Raw genomic sequence first — 9,623 nt, 5'->3', positions numbered from 1 at the left:
ATTTATAAACATATTCCTGGCCTATAACTTGGATTCACAGAAAGCGGACTGTCTAACTATTTGATTGATGGTTAATTGTAGATTTAGACCATTAATAGGATAGAGTTCTTTGATCCAATGCTAACTTAGCGTGTTTGTCACCACAAAATATCTAAAATCAGCATCAAACGGGCCATCATTACAAGTGGTGTTCGAATCATATTGTCCCCTCCTCTATCTAACAAGAAGTTACCAGACCAACAATACTAAAAATTGAATTTCAATATCGATTGTGCAGTTGCACGCTAAACAATCGACTGATCAGCCAATTGAATCATTTTGTAAATGCAAAGTTACCGTTGTGACTTTTTTTTGTCTTTCTGTGACTAGATTGTCGTGTGTTATTTGCTGCATTTTTACAATTCGATTCCGAACAAACAGTAGACCAGTGTGAGCCCCATATCGTAAAGAATTTTGCATTTTTACATAACATATAGGATTTTCTAATACACACAAAGTTAAAATGAAGTTAGTTAGCCATTCTTTGTAAATTTGAGGAAAGAGTACCGGAAAGTAAACATTCCATATTATTATGAACAATACTGGTATATGACGGAGGCTAAGAAGAGTTATGTGAGTTAATTATAAAGTAAATACATAAAGCGCCATACAGTTTAGTAGTGGTTAACTGCATAATAGCTTACGCATGCGTACTAATAATGGTTTACTCATGCTTAAATTACCAGCCTTAAATAATTACTTTTAAAGTAGTTAAATGAACTCAAATGTTACACAGGTAAATTGATAGCGATATAAAATTATATAATCAGGACTCTATCTTACATATGGCTTTATAATTTTACGAAGTTTCAATGAATAGCCGTGTTTTTTCAAGGGTTTTCTAAATGTCATTGTGTTTGAATGTTTTTCAGGGGGTGTGTGATCAGTTGAAAGGTGCTTGCTCCCTAACCTCTTCACTTCGTTATCCAAACTTTTTAATTTGTCTTGTAAGTGGGGTAACGAAAACTGCGTCAACTCTTTTAGATTTTCACATAGTTTTCGATGACTAAGGTACACCTTTCAACCCTAGTAGCCAACGTCGATTTAGCAGATTTTCGTATTTTAAAAGCTTTACAGCTCTTGAATTTGCCCCCCGCTAGTACAGCGGTATGTCTCCGGATTTACAACGCTAAAATCAGGGGTTCGATTCCTCTGGGCTGAGCAGATAGCCCGATGTGGCTTTGCTATAAGAAAAACACAAACACACGCTCTTGAATTTTGCCGGTTACAAGTAGCGACATCTGTAGAGAGTTTAGGAAAGATGTTTTGCGACATTGATCAAATTCGACCCTCATAAAATAAGAAAATACCTTTGTATGTCCGTGGTTATCAACAGACTTAAACCAGTGTGGCAAAACAATGAGGAATAATACTACACATGTATAAAGTTATACAGCTATAAAGCAAAGAAGTATAAAAAATCTATCCCCATGTTAACGGATATGGCTGTAATCTTGACCCAAAGTATATCAAATTTCGGTCATATCCATTCAGCTGTTTATGATAAATCGTGCTGAGAAACACCCACAGATAAACACACTGGGATGAAAACATAACCTTCATCATCTTCAATGGCAGATACAATGATTGGTTTAAACCCCAGGAAGTTACTTTCTATTTTTGGAGCAAATGGAATTCTGTAACGGTTCTTGTGTGCAGGAAAACATTTTGTTCACTGCCTTGACTGAGGATTTAAATGAACTGTCAGTACAGGATAAATGTCAGCTCTGTCCACAGATTTAGCTGCTGTTTCGTCAGTCTTTTTTACATAAAAACAGTTATGGATATACCCGACACATAATACCCAGATATTTTCAGTTACCTAATTTTCAGTGTTTCATATTGAAAGCACACAAAGTTTAGATGCCTTGTAACAGGCTGAGTGCACGTAGTCAGATGCATTAGTTTTCATAATCCAGTCGAAGTTAAAGAACTGGTACAAAAACTGTTAAACACACGAGTTCTATATAACCACGTTTACTTGGTTAGAAATATTTAATGTGGGAAGATATTGTTCTATACTCAAAGAAAAACTACTTATTTGTTAATTTTTTGTAACGTTTATCAGATATATTAGTGTTATTGTTTGTTTGGGGAAATTTCGTCCAAAGCTACACGAGAGCTATCCACGCTAGCCGTCTCTAATTTAATAGTTTAAGACAAGAGAGAAGACAGCTGGGTTTTACCACCCATCGCCAACTCTTAGGCTAGTCTTTACGAAAGAATATTGGGATTAATCGTCACATTATAACGCCACCACGGCTCAAAGAACGATCATGTTTGATGTGACGGGGATTCGAATCCATTCCTCTCATATTACGAATTGAACGCTCTAACTATGATGTTATGTCGGGCCATTAGGCCTAGAATCTAGATCTAATTGTTTAACGGGGCAACGCTTGAATTGTAGCCTTACGATACATTTACATTTATATTTTATAGATCATATACCAGTAAATATATTTTAATGCATGATTCTGTCCAAATAATCACACTTTTCATGAAACAAGCAGGCTACTATAGGCTACAGGCTGCTATATATAATTACAGTTTCGGAAATATGTGTTGATGATAAATATGTAATTAATGTGTTAAAATGAGGCAACATTCACAGTTTACAACAAAAGTTTATTTTCGTGTCAGTTAACTACTGATCCAGATTTACAGTAAAATTGTAAAATATAAGGACAAACACGGTTATTAAATTTCAAGTTGTTCACAAATTAACAAAAGTTTATATATTAATGCTATATTTCAGTACCAGCCTAAATATATATAATAATAACTGTGGGCTATTGTTTTAGGTAGGATTGTTTGATCTGTATCAAAAATTATTCCTGTTCTCGAATCTCTTGTCGTTCTAGTATTAATATTCATGATGTCCTGCGATGACACAGCAGTATATCTTTAGGTTTAAATTTCTAAAATCAGGGGATAAATTCCCCTCAGTAGAGACAGCAGATAACCAAATATTCATGACAATTTCATTCTTCGAAAGAAAATACTTGTATTACATTCGTGTATGTTTGTATTGACGTCAGTCACAATGACTTACCATTGTATGGGTTTTCGGTTATCTAGAAGGCCAGGACTTGACTGCACATTGCACGTATGTACACTCTTGTGCAAATTAATTGAAACAAGACGGAAAATTACGATTTTTCAATTTTTTTGCGTTTTATTTCTGAGAATCCAAATATTACAAATTAATACATGATTTGACCGCCTTTATGTTTCAGCAGATCATTAATCCGCTTTGGTATCGAGTCCACAAGTTGACTACAATCTTTGCTAATTTTTGGATCGCGGTACTACACCTCAGTTATGGTCTCAATTAGCTTATCTTGCGTAGTACAGTCTTTTGCCCGAAGTCTTTCGTTACAAATCGCCCAAAGATCTTCAATAAGATTTAAGTCCGTAGAGTTTCCAGGCCAGTCCAGCACCTTTATTCGCGTTGTAGTCATAAAATTCTTCACAAGTTTCGATGTGTGGTACGGAGCCAGATCTTGCTGAAAAATGCCAAATCAATCAGGAAATCTCTTTCAATTCTGGAACGACTATTTTCTGCAAAACTTCGACGTACTGTGGTTCTCGCATTATACCTTCTACGATATGTAGAAGGGATGTTTTACGAACTGATTGATGTGAGATTCTCGAAGTTTCTCATCTGGAGATCTGCGAACATGCAGACTTCTTTGACCCTGTACGAAGAAATGAGTCTCGTCACTGAATAACACCTTCCTCCACGTTTCTTGCGTGCAGTTCTTGTATTTCAGACCCCATTGATACCGTTGTTTTGTCATTGAGTTGATAAGAAGTTGTTTTTTGACTGGTGCCCTTCGACCGACATCAAGAAGCCTACGACGAACCGTTGAAGAGCTGATTTTTATTCCTTTGACCTCAAAATCTCTTTTTATGGCGTCACTTATTTTCCCTTAATCTTTCACACACCCTTACCACGTACGCGTCGTCTCTTGGCGTTGTTTTCCTTTTCAGCCACATCTTTCTTTACGTTTCGGACTGATAGATCCGGTACTCACCTTGGCCTGGATTACAGCGCTGACTGTCGATAGGCTAACACCAACAACGTCCGCGATTTCCTTGTAAGTCATGCCGGTGTACTAGTGCAGTGTCACAATCTTTGTACGCTTTCTAGGAGTCACGTCCATTGTGTATGACGGTTAAAAGACGACTGATTAGCAGTAAAACAAATAGCCTCATTTTTGAAGAAAGTCTAACGCAATTTCGAATGGCGTAATATTCCTCAAAATTTCGTCATATATCCCAAAAATAGATCGACCGTACTGCAAAACATAGCTAATTACGCCGTCTGTGTGAAAAAATGAGTATTAAAGGAAATCAGCGGGTCCATCGAGCCAACACCGGCCGCCATGCTGAAAATATTGTAAAATGACCATTTCTTTCAATTAATTTGCACAAGGGTGTAACAGGAATATGATTGTGTTACGTGCAGCAGCCACATTATTCTTAAAGGTCATTCTTGTACCTTGTTCAACCAAGTGCAACAAAACCAGTTGGCATTATTACATGATTCAGTTCTAAGCATTTACTACTTTTAGAACCTCACGTGAGAGACTGGTTTCCACAAGACCAGATAATTACTCACTTCATCACCGAGTGTGAGCAATTTAAACCTTTCACCAAGTGTCATTAATGTGTTGCTATTGGTGCAAATAATACGAAGACCTTGACTAGCAAAAACAAATATTTCATTTTTGTGTGTTTTTATAACTAGTATAAAATATTCACTCTCACCGTGGAACTCTAAGATTCTGTCATGATTCACAAAGACCTTAACGCACCAATCAAATGTCTCCTTTATCTTGATTACTTCTATAGCTACCTTGCTGCTTCAATGCGTCGATTCATTAATTGATTTGATTGTTGCAAGATCCCAAACTTAATACAGTTTAACTCGTTTAATTAATGTAACGAATGGTTCAAGGAATCAACGGTCTGATTTGAAAAGAACTGTAGTTCTATTGTATCATCAACATTGAAACTATAATAATTGTATACATTTAGCATCGAAAAGTAATCATATACTTTAAACATCAACAAATATGGGGAAAAGTGATTAATAGTTTCACTGTGTGCATATAAAGAAAGTTACATGTTTTTCGACACATTCCCTAGCAGCACAGTGGTATGTCTGCATTACAACGCTAAAAATCAGGTTTCGATACATGTAATGGTCAGAACACGTTGTGTAGTTTTGTGCTTAACTACAAAGTTTCTCGACAATGGTCAATTACTAACTCAAAGTATTTATGAATAAAAATATATTTAATGTATCATTATTTTATGCCAATTACAACTACGACGTTCATTTAAGTTTTATTTGACTTTGTTTTGTTTGACTTTTGAAACCTGGATTCCATCGTTTTAATTCAGCAGACATGACACTGGGTCACTAGGGGATTTGACTTTGTCCACTTAAATTATTGTTCTATTATTAGAAATAGGTTTGAAGATAGCGTTATGGTTTTGTTTACCTTTAATCTTTCTGTCGTTTGGTTCTCATTTTCTAGGTAGAAAACGTTATTGTTAATTGAAACAACGGAAAGGGTTGGAAGGGTCAAGTGATTTTTTTTTGTAAGTATATACAACAGTAAGTGGTTAGAATGGTCAAGTTATGTTGTACAAGTAAAGAATGGACCAACAATTGACGTTACTACATTGTTCTCCACAATTCTGTTAAAAGGTTCAATTTCCATTATAAATTCATTAATTGAACAATTGTGTTATTCTTTCACAGTATCGGAAGAAAGAAACTTTAACTCCAAAATCATAAAAGATATATTAAGTTTCGGTATTTATAATAATTATATGTTTTTCAATAACAATTTAAACAATAATAGGAGTTTCAATGGACGTTAACTATTCTACTTGTATTGCAAATTTATATAGTTATTTTTATGAGAAAATATTTTTTAAACATTACCTAAATCCAAGCATCTATGGCATGGCCAAGCGTATTAAGGCGTACGACTCGTAATCTGAGAGTCGCGGGTTCGAATCCCGGTCGCACCAAACATGCTCGCCCTTTCAGCCGTGGGTGCGTTATAATATTACGTTTAATACCACTATTCGTTGGTAAAAAGAATAGCCCAAGAGTTGGCGGTGGATGGTGATGACTAGCTGCCTTCCCTCTCGTCTTACACTGCTAAATTATGGACGGCTAACACAAAGCTACTCGAGGGCTATCAAAAAATCGTAGCAAGAGTGTTGAAAGTGATTATTTAAGTTTGTTTGTATAATGTGGAATGTTTGTTTGTTTGCCACGTTATACAACCAAACTTAAATAATCACTTTTTTAAATCATTAAATATTAATTCACCAAATAAATTGAATAATAACTCTTAAACTAAACAGTTTTGTATATCCAAAAAATATTAATTACTAATTTCAAATCATTCTTTCCCCAACTTGTGTGTCTACAGTGAAGTTATAAATTATAAAGCTTCTGTAATAAATAATCATTTTCTTTGAAACAAACATGGATTTTTAACGCGATAAAACAGGCAATTTTTAAATACTCTATAACTTTTATTTTCTATTTACATAGATTTTATTTTAATTTTTTATCGATGTGAAGTTTGTGAAAATTCGGGACAAGAAAACATAAATCGAGTTCCACTGTCTCTTATTAGTGAAGAAAATCGTCCGATCATAGATGTTCTTCTGTTGTTGTCTTGCATCTGGCTTTCTAATTCGGTTAAACACTTGTCAAAAAATTCTTGTGGATCTAAATATGTTTCAGAGGCTTACTTTTCTCAATTTTTCTTTCTACTCTAGTCGTCGGAACACTCTGACTCTGATGATTTCCTTTCGTGAAACAAATCTTGCAGTTCTTTGAAGTAAAGAGGTCTCTTTGATTTATATTTCTTGAATTTTTTGTTACGTCTACAATGTGAAGGTACCTCCTTCCTTTTAGTTAACAGAGTTTCTGATATATATGAGATTATTGGTTGATATTTATGAGGCTGTATTGGTATAAAATATTTTGTATGTGATCCTTCAAGACTCGTGATAATGTTTGTTATTTCATTTGAGACATTACTATTTTGGATGTCCTTCCTGTTGGTAAAAACATTCGCCTTTCTTTCTCTCTAAAAATAACAAGAATCAGGATAGGTTGATGTTAGTTATCATTATATAGAAATTACCTCTTGGAAGTTAATACAATGAAACTACCGATAACTGGGCTATATCAATTTAGTGGATATCAATTAAAATACGTTTTCGAACAACACTTTTATTGAAATATCCAAATTTTGAGCAAACTAATTGACTCTATAAATTGATTTCTAATAAGTAAAAAAGGGAAGGAAATGTTTATCTTATGCATATCGAAATATTTACAACTTTACTTTGGGGAAACACTCTGTAGAAAGTATCATATTTTTCTAGCACTAAACAGAATAAAATGTAAACAATTACTAAGAAGCGTTATTAGAAATTTGAGAATTTCAAAAATAATCAAAATGAAAAAGAAATTGAAATAAAAAACGTTGGTACTAACAACTATACTTTTGAGAATGATAAATTGCGTGATGTATATTTTAATTTAGTTGCTGCAATTATCGAGAATTTCACTCTACGTTGTTCTTGTTGGGTTTTTTTTATCAGAAAACTTCAAAACGGACTATCTGTGTCTGCTCGCCAAGAGCATTAATACCAGACTATTAGAGTTATAAGTATTCGGTCTTATTACTGGGCTGCACCAGATGTCCTTAATCTATAGGTGCCTCTGTATTTAAAATTCGAATATTTAATATTTGTTTGGAAGCAGTTTAACATCGAGATGGCGCTGCGAAATTCATCAATATCGATTTGAACTAAAACGCAAGAAGAATACAAACACGATAATCGAGTAACTTGGCGTCAATAATTGACTCACACTATGTATGACTCTTACAACGTTGGGCCCGGCATGGCCAAGCCTGTTAAGGCGTTCGACTCGTAATCTGAGGATCATGGGTTCGCATCCCCGTCGCGCCAAACATGCTCGCCATTTCAGCCGTGGGGGGGCGTTATAATGTGCGGTGAATCCCACTTTTCGTTGGTAATAGAGTAGCCCAAGAGTTGGCGGTGGGTGGTGATGACTAGCTGCCTTCCCTCTACTCTTACACTGTTAAATTAGAGACGGCTAGCACAGATAGCCCTCGTGTAGCTTTGTGCGAAATTCAAAAAACAAACAAAACAATACTAAATTAGCAATTGTAGTATATGAAGGATGGAAGTCCTCACATTATACATCATACGTATATATGTCTCTCTACTATTAAATGGAATAAGTACAGCCCAACTTTACGAGGTAATGACTCATAAACAGAGTCATACAGTACAAATCTATAGAATAAACATTTATTAAAGGTTTGGAGACGGCTTGAATGGTGATGAAGAAAATGTTATTTTATACAAGTACTAGTCCCCTGGACAGAATTTACGTAACTTCATAATTAATGAAAAGTCATCTAACGACATGAAGAATTGTCTCCCTTATATGTGACCAGATCAATGAAAACCATGAGATAAAATACTGATAAAACTCCTTCCTTTCCCCGTAGCGGGCTTAGAACTATAATTTGAAATAGCTTCTATCCAAGTGGAACCGTTTTAAAATGGCCATATTAGAAGCATCTTTCATATATCTTCCCAAATGTTAATACAGTAAAAATAATGTAATTTTTACAATTTTGTTGTTCATACATTTCACTTTATACTTTGAGTACATAGATTAACAAGAATCTCAGGTTATACTTTTGTTGCTAAGCGACATGGCATAAAGTTGTTGTATTCCTATACCAAGTTAAGATTCATCCGTAACTGTGTCAATAGCGCAATAACTGTGAAAACACATGACTCATAAACAGATTCAATAGAGTACAACAATTTCGAAAATGTTTTCAGATGGCTGCAATGATAAAGAAGAAACCTGTGTTATATGTATATATCTACACACAACGTCTCGAGAAGTTGTTATCAAGTATCCATTTAAACCGACTACAATTTCCTTCTAAAAATCGATACCGCACCATTAAATTGAAACGTTTCTTATGAGGTGGAAGATTAGAGTGTAAAGTTTATAGCCTTAATATATTATATTTAAAACGGTGTCTAAACTTCACGCAGAACACCAACATAAAAATGTATAGAAAGTAAGTAAACATATGTGACTGAAGGTACATTACATTCTTGTTATGTTCGTCTATTTGTGCTCTACCCACCACAGCTATCGATAGCCGGTTTCTAGCATTGTAAGTCCCAGACACTCGGTATGAAATGTGATGACATTTCCCGTTATCACAATACTTACTTCAGGAAGATGAAAATTCGGAACTTTTTTGGCCCTCTTCTCTTTTACACTTTTATATTTTCTCTTCTCGTTTCTAATAACAGACTGATCTTCATCTTTTGTGGTACAAGTGAATATTTAATTTTTGTTCTGTCATCTTTATTCGCATGGTCTTCTGTGCTCTCTGATTTTACTGCTTCACATCCACAACAATTACACTTCCAAATAATGACACTACAAAAAAAAAAGCGCGAATAAATAA

General features: G+C 34.7%; 1 long non-coding RNA gene across 1 annotated transcript; it reads right to left on the bottom strand.

Annotated features, from left to right (window-relative positions):
* Positions 1 to 7,019: 7,019 nt before the first annotated feature.
* On the bottom strand, positions 7,020 to 9,478 carry LOC143235862 (uncharacterized). The gene is made up of 2 exons (XR_013019405.1): positions 9,383 to 9,478; positions 7,020 to 7,172 (listed from the first exon to the last, which is right to left on the bottom strand). It is a non-coding gene; the product is annotated as an uncharacterized LOC143235862 (long non-coding RNA).
* Between the last annotated feature and the right edge of the window lie 145 nt (positions 9,479 to 9,623).

The sequence above is a fragment of the Tachypleus tridentatus genome, chromosome 12 (genome assembly GCF_004210375.1).
Source record: "Tachypleus tridentatus isolate NWPU-2018 chromosome 12, ASM421037v1, whole genome shotgun sequence".
Taxonomy (NCBI): domain Eukaryota; kingdom Metazoa; phylum Arthropoda; class Merostomata; order Xiphosura; family Limulidae; genus Tachypleus; species Tachypleus tridentatus.
Note: the sequence above shows the minus strand (reverse complement) of the source record. Positions and strands in the feature narration are given on the sequence as shown.